At 36.5% G+C, this 14598-nt stretch overlaps 1 pseudogene across 1 annotated transcript; it reads right to left on the bottom strand.

Annotated features, from left to right (window-relative positions):
* Nucleotides 1–13453, bottom strand: LOC146333093 (nuclear receptor-binding protein-like; annotated as a pseudogene). The gene is made up of 18 exons (XR_014770618.1): nucleotides 13171–13453; nucleotides 12424–12803; nucleotides 10598–10720; nucleotides 9707–9808; nucleotides 9436–9525; nucleotides 9135–9175; nucleotides 8870–8964; nucleotides 8231–8314; nucleotides 7360–7418; nucleotides 7181–7279; nucleotides 6903–7035; nucleotides 6400–6490; nucleotides 5991–6041; nucleotides 4803–4938; nucleotides 4593–4646; nucleotides 4379–4442; nucleotides 1351–1406; nucleotides 1–360 (listed from the first exon to the last, which is right to left on the bottom strand). The product of XR_014770618.1 is annotated as a nuclear receptor-binding protein-like (transcript).
* Nucleotides 13454–14598: the final 1145 nt, after the last annotated feature.

Genomic DNA, 14598 nt, shown 5'->3' on the forward strand with positions numbered 1-14598 from the left:
TATATATATGCTCTGACTTTTAAAATAAAAATGTGAAATCACTCCAGGTGGCTTCGTTGGAGTCACCTGGACTCTAAAATTGGCTTCATATTTAATGATTTGTGTGCTTTTCTTAAGTTTTAATCCCTAATGCAAAGGAAAAACCCACCCTTTTGGTCATATTACCACCTAAGGCTTAATAGAAAAGACCAACAAAAATATTAAATACAATCACTGTGTTGAGTAACCAAAACTCACATGTAACTGGGTTAAGAGAGTGTACTTATGAGGAGACAGTCATATGTGTTGAGGAAACTGTCCCTGGTGAAGAGTTTGGCTGAATGTTTCTTCTAGTAGAGAGCCTATTTTGTTTTGGTCCACCTGTGAAAAGAACGACAAACACTTTCAACAATCTAAGACATTACACAAGATACACTAGTCTGTTAGATGGTGAAGACATGGCCCATCATTAACGCTAAAGGACTAGTGTGTAGGATTTAGTGGCATATGTGTGTCAAAAAAACATTTTAAAGTAAATATTGTTGTGCTGCAGATATGTCCTGGCCTGCACATAATATTCTACAGATCCCTGCAAAAATCATAACACTATCATTTTAATTTTTTCATAAATGAGAATAAAAAATAATGTAAAAATAATGACTCCCCAATATCATTAATCATATCACAACTGCAATATCAATCAAAATAATTTTTTTTTTCTAAATTTTTCAGCCTTTGTGCAAAGAAAATCTTTGGTGGCTGTGAAAAACCACTGCTTTGGTCTGTTCTGGACTACCAAAGAAACATGGTGATGCAACATGGCAGCCTTCATGGAAGAGGGCCCTTTTATATATATATGTATGTATATTCAGGTAATTATATCTAATGAAAATGTACTTGTACTGAGTATTATATTCTATTTCTGCTAGATTCTGCCAATAGACCCCTGTAAATCTTACACAGTGGGCATTAAAAACACATTCAGACAAACATACACAAGTCGGTTCAACAATCAAGAAATACAACTGAAATCCATTTAAGAGGACTGAGGCATAAAGACTTAAGTCTACATACACTCTCGCCCACAAAGAGGTGACGTGACTATACAACATTAGCGTGGGTAGGTGAGCGGGCACAGTAGTACATATGTAGCAATAAATGTGATAAGGCGCATGTGCGCATGTAGGGTATGTAAGTAGGTCATGGGTCACCTCACCTTTCAAAATCAACATAATTTTCACACAGTTTGGTACAGAAATAGTACACTCACCTACAGTATCACCCACACGTTTGCCTGCAGCTTGGCACTATGAAACACACACACACACACAGTCAGCGCGAGTCTCTCTCTTTAACACACAAAACACCCACCTCACTGATTAAGCCCAGCTCCACCAACTCTCCAGCCAGCCCTTGAACATTCTCATCTGAAACATACACCAGCAGTTAGAAACAGTAATAACTTCATAGACATGTAAAATCACCTTCTCATCAACTCTACCACTCACTCACTATCTCCCCTGGAGGAAAAAGGTCAGGATCAGGGTAAATACCACATTCAGAAAATATACTCCAGATGCTGTTTTTAGATCCAAAGCCCTCCTTATGCATATTTAAAACATTGAACAGCAGCTACTGTGGCATTTCTGAACCCATTTTGTTGTTTGGTAGTGGTATATTTATAAGCCTGTGGATATCTAACAAAATGTTCATTAACCTATATCAAATACAGCTGAAAGGACAGAATGGCATTTATCTGGCAGGAAAGTGAAAAAGCCAACATGTTTCAACATGCATGGTCTTCATTAAGGCACAATCTGTTAAAACATCTCAGCTTTTTAAATGTTGCTCTTTAGTCTCGCTGTTAAAGGCTTAATAATTTGATGGACTGTCCTAAGTCCATTCTCCTTTTCTCAGTTTCAGAATGACTAAGACTTGGTTTCTGGGCCGATATATTTTTACTTGAACCAATCTTCTAATGAGCCTTCTATTTAATGGTTTAAACTAAAATGTCAGCAATAAATTTCAGAGGACACTTATTTCAAGACTTCATGTTCAATAGTTTTACAAATCTATTATGAATAAGAGATAGCCACTACCAAGAGTAGTGTCAATAATCCCTGTGACAATGCAGCTGCACAACTTTTTTGATATATAAAACAACTCCTGCTCTGACTGTGCTATCCTTTTTATATTATGTGAAAGAAATGCAAGACCTCACTACATTGGTAAAAGTGTAGGGCAGGTTGAGGGAAAGTTAGTCTAGTACACCACAAAACTGAACTACATAGGCCATCATCAAGAGCCTAAACAAAATTTAGGAATGCTAGATTTTACTTGACTTAAATATTGGGAGAATACACTCAGAACAAACCAGCTTAGAATATCTGACACAACTGTTCATTAAGATTTTATGCCTACTGTCTCCCGCAAACTTTAAATACACCTGTCCCTGACCTGTTTTTAATAAATGAATAGATAAATGGAAGTCTTAACTGTTATTTTAACAACCACCCAAAACTAAGACATTCTTCGCATGTGTCTAGTGAGCAGAGGAGTTGTCATGGTCTACCAGTTTTTAATAACCTGGCTGTCAATTTACAGCTCTATCAGGAATGTTGCTGGGACAAGACAAACAAGTGGAGGAGATGGATTATCCAACAACTTTGACATTAAGAAAACACCAGCAATCCACCTCTAATGATATTGGAGCTGAAGGAAAAACTTCCTCGCTTGTTCTGTTTTGTTCTCTCCAATAAAATAATCTGACAAATGAATTACTATTTAGTTCTGAGGAAAAAAACAAGCTTTAGTTGTGAACGTATTGGAACAGGTTATAAGAGAACCACACTAAAGGCCAAGGAGGTGAAATTTAAGTGGCTCAGTCAGCTAGTGACCCTGCAGTGTGACTTTGGACTTTGGTGTGTTGATAAAATGCTTTAAGAAAATCCCCTGATATCAGCAGGAGGGACTGTTTGTGAAGTTTACAGGGTGTGTCTATGAAACAGACTCGTGTGTATGAGGGTGCATGGATGTGAAGTTACAGTAAGTGGGCCAGTGGTATTAGGGTGTGAGTGTGCACGGGAAGACATATGATGTGAGAAACAGTGGGAGAGAGAATGAGCAGATGAGACAAAGTCAAGTCAACATGTGTAAATGTGTGTGAGAGAAAACATATGCATGTGTGTGTATGTGTGCGTAAATGAGAGACAGGGAGATGAAAGCCTTGAAAGAGATGGTCACATCTTGACACAGGAGGTGACAGCTGTCAGCTGCAGCCTTTCACAGGCCAGGCATTCCCCACACGCCTGCAACATTATACATGCCTACCATACCTGTGTGCGCACATATGCACATTGGATCATACTGCCTGCCATTATTGTGACCCCTGCAATAATTGTGTTGTACGTTCTTTTCTCATTCCTCTGGTCTAGTCCGTTGCACATCACTGAGATAAAAATCCTCAATTTTACATAAATAAATTAAATTAATTCAGTAAAATATACTGAATTAGTGAAGGAGAATTGTTGTTTAAACAGTTTTTATGCATACTGGGGTTAAAAAGCCACTTCAGCCATTACAAAACAAATTCCCACCCCAATCCAATAAATTTCTCAAAAATAGAGGTGCAGAATTTTCATGACACATAAGCGACAGTCAGTCTGCCTGCCTAAAATAGTCTTGCATCGTGTATATTGTGACGCCATCTGAGTTTCAAGCTGTCTCTGGAATCTCACTCTCACTTTCCTACATGCCTCAGTGCACACATATGGAGAGGTGCTGTATATTAAAACTCTGTGTATGGTATAATCTGAGAGCACACTGGACTATGCTATGCAGTAATTCATACAGAGGCAGCCTTATCATTTATCCTCACCTCTAGTCAAATGTAATTCTACCACTAACCCAAAATCTGAGCTGTAAACCTAAACCATCTAGATGGACACAATGGCTGCACTTCAGAAAAAAAATCATCCTACTCTGAAGAGTGTAAAATAAAATACACATGCATAAACATGTGTCACTCCCTCCCACAGCCTACTGTGTGCTTTCTGGTATTGATATGTTACACACATGTAGAAGTGTTTTGAATGGGAACAACAAACTACAAGACACACACACACTCACACAGAAGTCTGAAAGAATGGTCTCTAATCCTCTCATCTTCCCTTAATTTCACCTACACAGGACACGCCTTCAACAATATCAAATGATCATCTAATTGTAAGAGCCACTGTAATATTAACTGGTTAGAAATGTCAAAGGTTGTTGCGGTTTAAAAGAAATATTCTCTCCTGTTTTGTTTGAGCACCCAAATCCATGGTCCCAGTTCACTTTTGATGTAATTAAACACAAAGTGAGTAAGTGAGTGTCAGTGTGATAGAAGAGGTGGTCTTACGAGGTAACATGTCACAGCTTAGATGTCTATTCAGTTTATCCTCCAGTTTCAGCAGTAATGTAAGCTGAGAGGAAAAAAAAGAGAGAAAAAGTCAAAATTATGATTATTATTTTACTTGCGTACGGCCAGGAAATAACAAATGGTTGGTCAATGAAGGAAACCCATCTGTTGCAGTTGATCACACTATAAATATTATTACACTCTCAAGACTTACATGATACTTTGCTCCCTCCTCAAGTGATTCAATATTACACTGCATGTGAATGACCTGCAGGAGAAATATGGAAACAGAAAAATTTGAATGGCTCTCAACTAGTATTGGTTATTGAGGGAAATGTTATCATCATGGTGAGTACTTGTGAAATGTCAACCACTGTAATTGTATTTTCCTTTTGTAATACGCAGTATAATGAGTTGTACATACCCGCCGTGTCTCGAGCTCTGCAGGTTCAGGGGTCGGGGATTTGACCAAGGGGACGACAATAGGAGATTTAATGGTCTCCTGTTGAGGCTGCTGAGGACAGGGCAGCCCAAACGCTGTCATTGGATAAATACCATTCCTGACCCCGGGAGGGAGAGACAAAGAAAGGGAGAGAGGGAGGAAACATGATAGAAAGAGGGAATGAAAGAGAGGGGGGAGAGGAGTTGGAAGAAAGATGAGTGATAAATAAAGTAATACATAAATAAAAAGTTTGAAGTATGAAAAGTAAGATATGAATGAAGTGATGAAGGAAAGGAAGTGAAAAATGAGAGAAAATTTACATTTTTAAAGTTTTGGTTTTGGTTATTGTCAAGTGGATTAACTGACATACAGTGTATACAGTAGTTTTATATAGAGTAATTGAAATTGAAAAGGGCAGGACAATTATTTTTTGTACTTCTAAAATCATTTTCCCACGTGACATAGGTTGCTACATTTAAACCACCTAAAATGAAGGTGGGGAGGGAAGGCCCTCTGTGCATAACCTACTGTAAATAACTGCATATTGCCAATAGCGGAGTGAAACTTCCATTTGAAAAAGAAACAGAGATGCCCTTTACTTCAAAATAACTTATTTCACAACTTATTTATTTATTTATTTATACTTATGTACACCTGGTTTACAAAAACAGTACCACATTAGTCAATAACTATTCAAAGATAAGGAATTCCTTTAGACGTATCAAAATCTTGGTCTATGTGTGAAGAATTTAGTTCTTTGGCTTTGATTTCATAATTCATATTGTACACACAGAGGTAAAAAATATGACAGTGGATAAAAGCAGAGATTTTATGAATTCTTTGTAAGAGTAAAATTAAAAAGACAGACGTGAGCAGGGTGGACATGTTGCACAGCAGAGTGGCCATGAAGCATGAGGAAAAAACTATGTATTCCTCTAATTTAGAATATTCAGTTAAACCACAAAAGTCCAGAATTAATGTTAATGAAGGCACTGTACCATAATTACATCACATCATATTTTAAAAGATGATGGAAGAGGCACAACAATTGTCAGATGGTCTAATACTGCCCCCCTGTGGCCAGAAGAGGTTCTAACTTTAGGGCTCGAAGAAATTGGGCGTACAGCTGAGATTACTCAGACTCTTACTGTTCACTGTTTTGCTTCTTACCTCACATCCTCCAAGAATTTATCAAGCTCCAAAGCAGGAAACTGTGAAAGCCTACAAAAAAGAAATTAAATAAAATTCCACAGTTTGAGGACACATAACAACCCAAAATATCAGGGTCTATTTGACAACTTTTTCATGATGCCATTCTTTTTCACTTGTCTCTCATAACATTGATAAACATATAATCTTGTACTAAATTTAGCAAAAAAAAAGAAAGAATAACATAAACTATGCTATTAAAACAAATGTCTCTTGAATACAAACATTATTGTATACTTGTGTACATTTTTTGATATTATCTGTTGTCACTGAATTATTATTGTATCTGAATGACAACTGTTAATATTAATGCTGTATCTAGGGGATGCTAACTGCCACTGAAATGGGGATACCATCTTCTGGTCCTTACTTGAGCTGAACGTCCTCTTTTGTCTCAACGATGACCAGGTTGGGGTCCAGGTTTTTGGTAATCTCCTCCAGAGCATTCTCAGGAATCATGTCTGGACAATTACAAAACCATGAAAGACTTATGAGGTGGTACTGTTAGGATAAATCCCTTTAAAATCATACTTACTTTTAGTTTTTAGCTTTTAGTTTGTTTACTGTTGTTTGCTTTGTTTACTCAAACATATTAGTGCTTTATAAAGTTGTTGTGGCAAATGCGTTAGCAACCCACTGCATTCCTCTTGCTGCTGTGAGGGCAATATGAATGACATGACTTTTAATGGATATGGATTCAGCTACAACTCTTGCTCTACGCAAGCTCATGAGTTTTAATCAAGGTCAAGTCACTTATTCGCTCAGTCTTCTTATTAACCATTTCATTCTGGTACAACTTTATTTTTATTAAAAGCAAATCAAAATTACTCTTGTTGTGTCTTAGTATTTTGTATGCATATATTAAGGACTCACGTTGGTGGCTGACAATACAATGTGCAGCCAGCAGTTTTAGCAGCGGTACTTCAAACAGAGCCTGGTTAAACAGCAGCTCTCGGGCTGTAGGCCTTGTACAGGGATCACACTCAAGGCACTTGTGGATTAACTCCTGCAAAAACAAGCATCTGGGTCACACATTTCTGGAAAAACGTCTTGTATACACAAGCAGGACTTTCAAAGACACATCAAACCATGCACACTAAGCTTAACCCGGTATGATCTTTCAAAATTCTCAGGAATATGCAAACACGTACCCTCTGCAATGGGTCCTCCAGCAACTGTATGGCATTGTTGATGGCCTCCAGAGAGACATAAGAGGACTCTCCGTTTCCCTGGATTTCCAAGAGTGCCATCTGCAACACACCAACACACATGTTAATGCACTACTCTGGGAAAGCACTCAGGCCATTCTATCATGTATTTTGAACCTCACCTCTAAGGCACACATGCCAAATGAGTAGATGTCTACAGCTGTGGTGACATCATCAACAGCTACAATAAGAGAAAGAATAAAAAGAAAGGAAATACGTACAAAAATTATATCATAGCTCAGTCACTTTATAAGACCTAGATGTAGTTATTAGTGACCGATTTAACTGCCTAGAGTATCATTGGTACTCATCCACTGAGCATCTAATAGTATACTAAAACGAGTAAAAAAAAATATATGTTTGTACAGATCCTCAGTCTTGTTCATTTATTCTTTGATAATTTTTTTTTTTTATTCAAAATCCATAATTATTTTACTTAGACAATTTTGTGGCAGAGCTGATTGTATTTAGACAACATTCAACACTGTTGCAGTGAGAAGTCTTCAATATTATGTTAAATAAAAAACACTTAAGAAAAACACATTCAACAACAACATATTCATCAAAACTGAAAAACATGTACCAAGCAGTTGGTCAGTAGGATTACAGAAAAACTACTGGCCTGATTTTCACTTGGTGGAAGGGTGTAGCAAGGGCCAAAGAAGAACCTAATAAAATTTTGGAGCTGATCCGAATCACAGGACAGACATGAATATTTTTTCACATTCATTAACAATGCAAGATAGGGCATTTGGCCTCGGCAGAAGTCAGCACTCAGAGAGTGCCCTCCTAATTCTACTGTGTTACGTCAATATATGATCAAGTTTTCCAAGTAATCACATACTTTTCTTGGATAAAATTAAGAGAGTCCCAAAAACAGTAATATCTTATATCTTTCCAACATGACTGTATCATCAGGTTTACTCTTCATTTAAACTGTCAATATAAGTAACAATATAAAAAACTATAAAGTGTCATTTTGTTAATTTTTACCTCCATATTCTGGGGCAAAAAAGTGCAAGTTCTTCTGTTCCTCATGACATGTCTTCACGTGACTGTTGATGGTGTCTGGAGCAACTGCAGATGAAACGGGAGAAGATAATACATATACAGACTGAGGAATTGATAAACACAAGAAAGAAAGTATAAGAGTGATAAGGGGATGAACAAGTGGCAGGGAAAAACAGGGAATATCAATATAATCTTTACATTCTTCAAACTGCAGTGTGCCGTTTTGACAGTCTGGATGCTATTTTTTAGAATGAACAAAGTGCAGAGAAGCTTTTGTCACTGGACTTGAGTCATTACAGTACGTGTACACACAACAGTGGTTTTCTAAAACACATATCAAACCACTTTCACTGACAACATTTACAATGTGCAGGCTTATTTTGGTACTAGAGAAAACGGATATTACCACCATTTTTGTTATGTGAGATTGATGGATTGTCCAGTTCAAGTGCTGTATCAGTTAGTTACTTTTGTTTCACTGTTACATATAGACACACACTGTAATCGTGAAAATTAAATGTACAAATATGTGAAATTTCCACTTTGAATCCATAATTCAGTGTCATTTGACTCCAGCTCCATTATGTAACCCTCTAGGATGAAACTGGCGTAACTCTATACCTGATCCAATCTTGATGAGCCCGTTGTGTTGGATGAAGATGGTGTCACAGGTCAGGTTGCCATGGATGATGGGAGGGTCACATGAGTGGAGATAACTATAGTAAAAAAAAACAAAAAAAAAAAAAACAAAAGAAAAAAGAACAGAAAAAACACTGATGATTCCAAACTACATGAGAAAAGGATTAGACTGTTTTCTACATGAGTGCAATTTCTTGTGAGTGACTGATATTGAATTTAACATAACGTCTAAAATGGGGAAACCAACCTGAGAGCAGACAGGATCTGTGTACACCATCTCTTCCAAGCCTGTGGGACCATACACCTTATCAGAATGCTTACTGTCTGCTTTCCAATATGGAGTAACTATAACTTGCAAAATATCATTCTACTTTGCTCAGAACTGGCACACATTATATTTGGAAATGTTTTCTTTTGTCAACAGCCAAGTGCCAGTTAATGTGTTTACAGGATTATTGGTCCTTACTCTTATCCATGCTGTGATAAAGGGGCTGTCACTTTTCACAAGATATGCTATTAAGGTAAATCTATATACTGTCAGTTATTACCTTTTCATTCATGGTTTTGTGATTCTTCTTTGTCTTCTTTAGAAACTGTTTCAAGCTTCCCGATGACATATATTCAGTAATGAATATCACCTAATGGAAAGGAAGAAATCAGGGAAGACCTTGTGGGTAGACATCATTCAAACATAAATAAGATAATTTTTGAATATTAAATCATTTTACTTATGAAGATACATAACATACTACATAGAAATAAGTTTATGTCTCAAATTTTAGGGATACCTGATAATGTTTTACCAGGTCTAAGACTCACCCTAGCCCGGTTCTCCTTCGTGTCGGCCCAGTACTTGTGAAACTTTACAATATTTGCATGTTCCAAATGGATCAGGTTATCAAATACTGCCTTCACTTTTTCCTAAACACACATAAAAACACAATATTAATATAATAATAATAATAATAATAATAATAATAATAATAATATATATATATATATATATATATATATATATATATATATATATATATATATATATATATATATACATATATATACATATATATACATATATATATATATATATATATATATATATATATATATATATATATATACATATATTAGTATAATAATGTATATTCTAACACTGATTAATATTAATACATTTTGCTTTTGCACCAACTCCTCTGTGCCTGACTGATAGGTAATATTTTCCTTGAAGTAACTTGATAACTTACACACATTTTAAAGAACAATACATCACTGATTACCTGAACTCATCAACCTTGAAATATGTAAATATTATTTTTCATTACAGTTACAAAATGGATCTATAAGGAAGTGGAGCAATAATCTCATAGATGTAACTTGTTTGTGTGCACTAATGCAAAACAAGTTTAATGCAACTGATCTTTGTCACGTTATCCTTTATATGTGAATGAACTACTGAGGCACATAAACATCTAAATAAAATAAGACATCTGTGTTATTTTTCCTTCTATTACATTTAAGGTGAGATATTCACCACACTTTAGATGAAATATCAGGGAAAAAGGGGTCGTTTAATGGTCCCACTCTGTATTCAATTACCTGTACTATCACATCTCAAGTCAGGACTATATCATTCATCACTAATCAGTGCATAACCCCTGAAAGCAACTACCTGTAATGGTTTTGTTCCTTCTCTGTGACACTGGGCCTCACCTCCAGCAGTTTGAAGTTCTTCCTCTCTGAGATCATGACTTCATTCCACACAACCTCCACCCCTTCCTCTGTGTCCATGGCCAAATACGCAGCATCAATCCCAGGGACATTACGCTGATTCACCTACAGGTGGAGTGAAAAGAAAATATCTTATGAGGTTATATGTACATTTTAACAGTGAAATGAAATACAAAACACAAAAACAGGTCACAAAAGAATTAACAGGAAAAACATGAATAGTGTACATTCACTGCCATGCCCCCCCCCCATTTCACCTGACCACCTGCTATCTATTGTTTCTTTTATTCTTGCCATTAATTCCGACTTTTCTTCAATAGTTTATTTCCATTTCCTTATTATTTGTTTTGTTTTTAAGTTAATACTGCTAGTTTATACCCATCCATTAAACATATCATTGGTGAACAATGACAAGCTGCTTGCCTGTATGAAAAATTACATTGTGTAATGTAGTCAAGCTGATACTTGTTAACTTATGAAGCACCTCTAACCAATAACATGAAAAAAGAGGATGAAACAAATATCTTTACAGTTTTACTCTGATAAATTACAAAATTTTGCATATTAGTAATTATGCTTTCATATAAAATTCATGCAAGAAAAGAACATTAGCAATGTCAATTGATGGCCCACCAGGTAAGGATTTTGTTCATTTTATACAGGTTAAAAAAAGAGAGTTCAGGAAATTCACTGGATTGTTTTTAATGTTACTTAATTCAGTTTTTAACAGTACTTTAAGATCTACATTACAATTTCAGAAAATCCATACTTCTTAAAGCTACTACAAGGTACTTTCATATTGTTAACTTTAGAGCCCGCTGTTGACAAAGGCAATAGTGTTTCAATTGTAATAACCACAAATAACATAAAAAATGAAATAATCTGAGTAAAATCTCCTCCTGCTTTTTTCCAGCTGGCTAATGTACCACTCACAGTAACTTTGCCAGCGAAAATCAAACTATGGCACATTTCATCTGATTTCAACGAGACTCCGACCCGTTGGCAGGAATTAAGAATAACTAAACAGAAATACCTGATCTTCTCTATAATGGTCTTCTGTGCTTATGTAGGTCATATAAAGGCATCAGTATTAGCTGAGACTGTCATAACCAATTAAAAACTCATTGTAGTAGCCTTCAGTTATCAGGTCTCATGATAGCTTCATAAGACACACTAGTTTAGATTTTATTTTCGAACAAGTCAAAACTAAAAATGTGTAAGAAAAAACAAAATAAGAATAACTAATAAATTTAGCAACAAACCTTCAGCAAACTCACAATAAATATTTCACTCCTAAAAAAGGAGTAGGATGAAGTGAAAACTTTAAGAGTAAACATAAAAACAGCATGAGCAAATAATTAGAATAAATCAACCTACTTATCCTGTTGCGTCTTACTATGTCAGTTCCCCTCTTTGATCATTAATTTTTAAACATTTATTCAAACTTATTTAATGTTGTACATGTTTTCTCATTAGAGTTTTTCCACAGAGTAACTCCTCTAACTGTAAGACAATAGGTTTTATCATTCGTCCTCACTGATTCTTTCCTGTACATACAAATTCCTCTCAAATTATGACGACTTTCTCTCACATAACTACTGTTTTTTTTGTTTTTTTGTTTTTTTTACCTGATTTGACCCATTTGAAGTCAATAAAGTCTTTAAAATTTTAGTACTTTTAATTTAATAGAGAGAGGGTTGTTAGTTCTCTGTAAAAGCTTTTGTTTACAATTACTATGACTCTATTTTGGAATATAATATTGGATTAGGTCCAATTTAGTTAGTTCTACATCACATGCAAGATGTTACCTCTTCTCTGCGTTTCTGCCAGCGGCCACAGGGACTCTCCTCCAGGATTTCTGACTCATCCTCACTCTCATCTTCATCCTCCGTTGTTGTGGTGGCAGGAGGCTGTATGCTGGCCACAGGAGAAGACACAGATGCTCCACCCTGTACCTGCTGTGTAGTAGTGGACATGTGTCCGGCTGTGACCTCTGGCACGTCTCCCTCTTCACCTGCAGCTCCTTTCCCCTGTGAATCCGACATCACGACACAACTTGTATGCTTGGTGGCTTTCCTTCCTTGAGCTCCAGGTCCTGGGTTGCAACAAGTGATAGGAAGCCTCTTTCTTGTTTTGAGCTGGTCACACGTCCATTTTCTTCTCCTGCCTGGCTTTCAACAAGGTAAAGCTGAAAGAGGGAGGAGTGTAAACAAATGACACATGTGGAGAAGAGGGGTGCCAGATGGTAGCTTTAGCAATTAGGTTACAGGTATCATCCTTTGTAACTTTAAGTCTTACTTCTTCCATACACAGCTTGTTTTCAGAGAGAAAACACCGCCGTTGTTGTTACAGGACACTAAAACACTAGTCACACTATCTAGCTATTGTAACGTTGGCTAACTTAGCTAGCTGTTCAACGTTCTTGCTACTGTTCAACGTTAGCTAAGAGAATTCATTCTCCTCTTTCGCTAACTTTCCCCCGGCTAACAAGCTAATGGAAGGTAAATTAACAAATACCTAACATACAGTTAAGTAGCAGTGTACAAATGTCTTACCGTGGAACTACCACCGAATAAACACCCTTGCTTTACATATTGAAGAAAAAGCAGTATAAGGAGACGCTTTTGAATAAAAATGCTAGTTCGTCACAAAGTATGTTGCTGTGTTTCAAGTGCTTTTCACTGTTAACAGAAGTAGGAGGGGCGGTGCTTCACTTGGAGAGCGCGTGTTTGCGTACAGAGAACGCAGCGGTATAAAGTTACTAATAAAGAATATGCCATCAAAATAAGTTGAAACACATGAGATTTGAATAATAAATGTTACATTTAATACGATGCTTATATATATAATAACATATAATAGCAAGATATATTATTTTGTTTAATTAATGTTCTGTCTGAGCAGCCCAGTTTGTGAAGTCCATCCCATCAACGTGCGCGCTGAGTACGTCTAACGTGTCGTGTCTAGAAGGGAACTCTGGGTTTGCGAAATTCTCGCGAGATTTGTACGCGTTTATTCGTTATTCTGCACATTGTACAAACTAATTGTGTTTTATGACGTGACAACGCTATGGTTAAAAAGTTAGCATGTTTAAGGACAGAAAACACTTAGCTAATGTTAGGAAAATATCGTGGTTTAGATTACAACGGTCACTCTCGAGGGATCTGACGTGGGTCTGGGGTTCCCTCTAGACACGACTTCTGCCTCCGATGAAGTGTGCATTTGTTTTAATTTATTTCAGCACAGTTAAAACACCATGACAAAATGTGTGATATAATTGTCGCTTCTCCAGCTACATTTACACTAAAACGAAGATTTGAAAATAACCAATATCTTACACAACTTGTATTAAACCACTTTCAAGCATTATAAAACTCCAAGAACCGAATCAAGGAGAGTTTTTTGTCCTTTTGAATTACAGCCACCGTCTCAATTTTCATATTCAAAAATCAAGCGCACCACTTGTGATGATGGTTCTGATTTGTTCGTGTCTAGAAGGGAAACCAAGATTTGTGAAATTATCGCGAGATTTGCACGCCTTGTTTATTCACTGTGCATGCTGTACAAACCCATTATGTTCTATAAATTGGCAACGCTGTGGTTTAGATCTGGGTAAAAAATCTGGACAAAAACTTTGTTTAGGGTCAGTGAAAGATCATAATTTGAGTTTAAATGATCACTCTCGCGAGATCTTTAGCGGTTCTGGGGTTTCCCTGTAGACGCAACCTTGTGATGTGAGCAAGTCGAAGAACAATCAAGATAGTTCCCATCCGTAATGCTAATTTGGAGAGGGAGCGGTTCGTGAAAGGGCTTTCAGCTATGTGTATACATCCCACATAACGATTTCAGCAAGTCGTTAAACACATAAATTATACGATGCTCGGATTTAACAAATAAAGCAGTTTCATAAAAAGAAGTGTTTAGGGTCCAATCTAAGGCGGTTTAAGCAAAAACGGAAGTGGTCAGGGATGAACTCTCTTGCC

Source organism: Lutjanus erythropterus, chromosome 1 (genome assembly GCF_056507025.1).
Source record: "Lutjanus erythropterus isolate fLutEry1 chromosome 1, fLutEry1.hap2, whole genome shotgun sequence".
NCBI lineage: Eukaryota > Metazoa > Chordata > Actinopteri > Lutjaniformes > Lutjanidae > Lutjanus > Lutjanus erythropterus.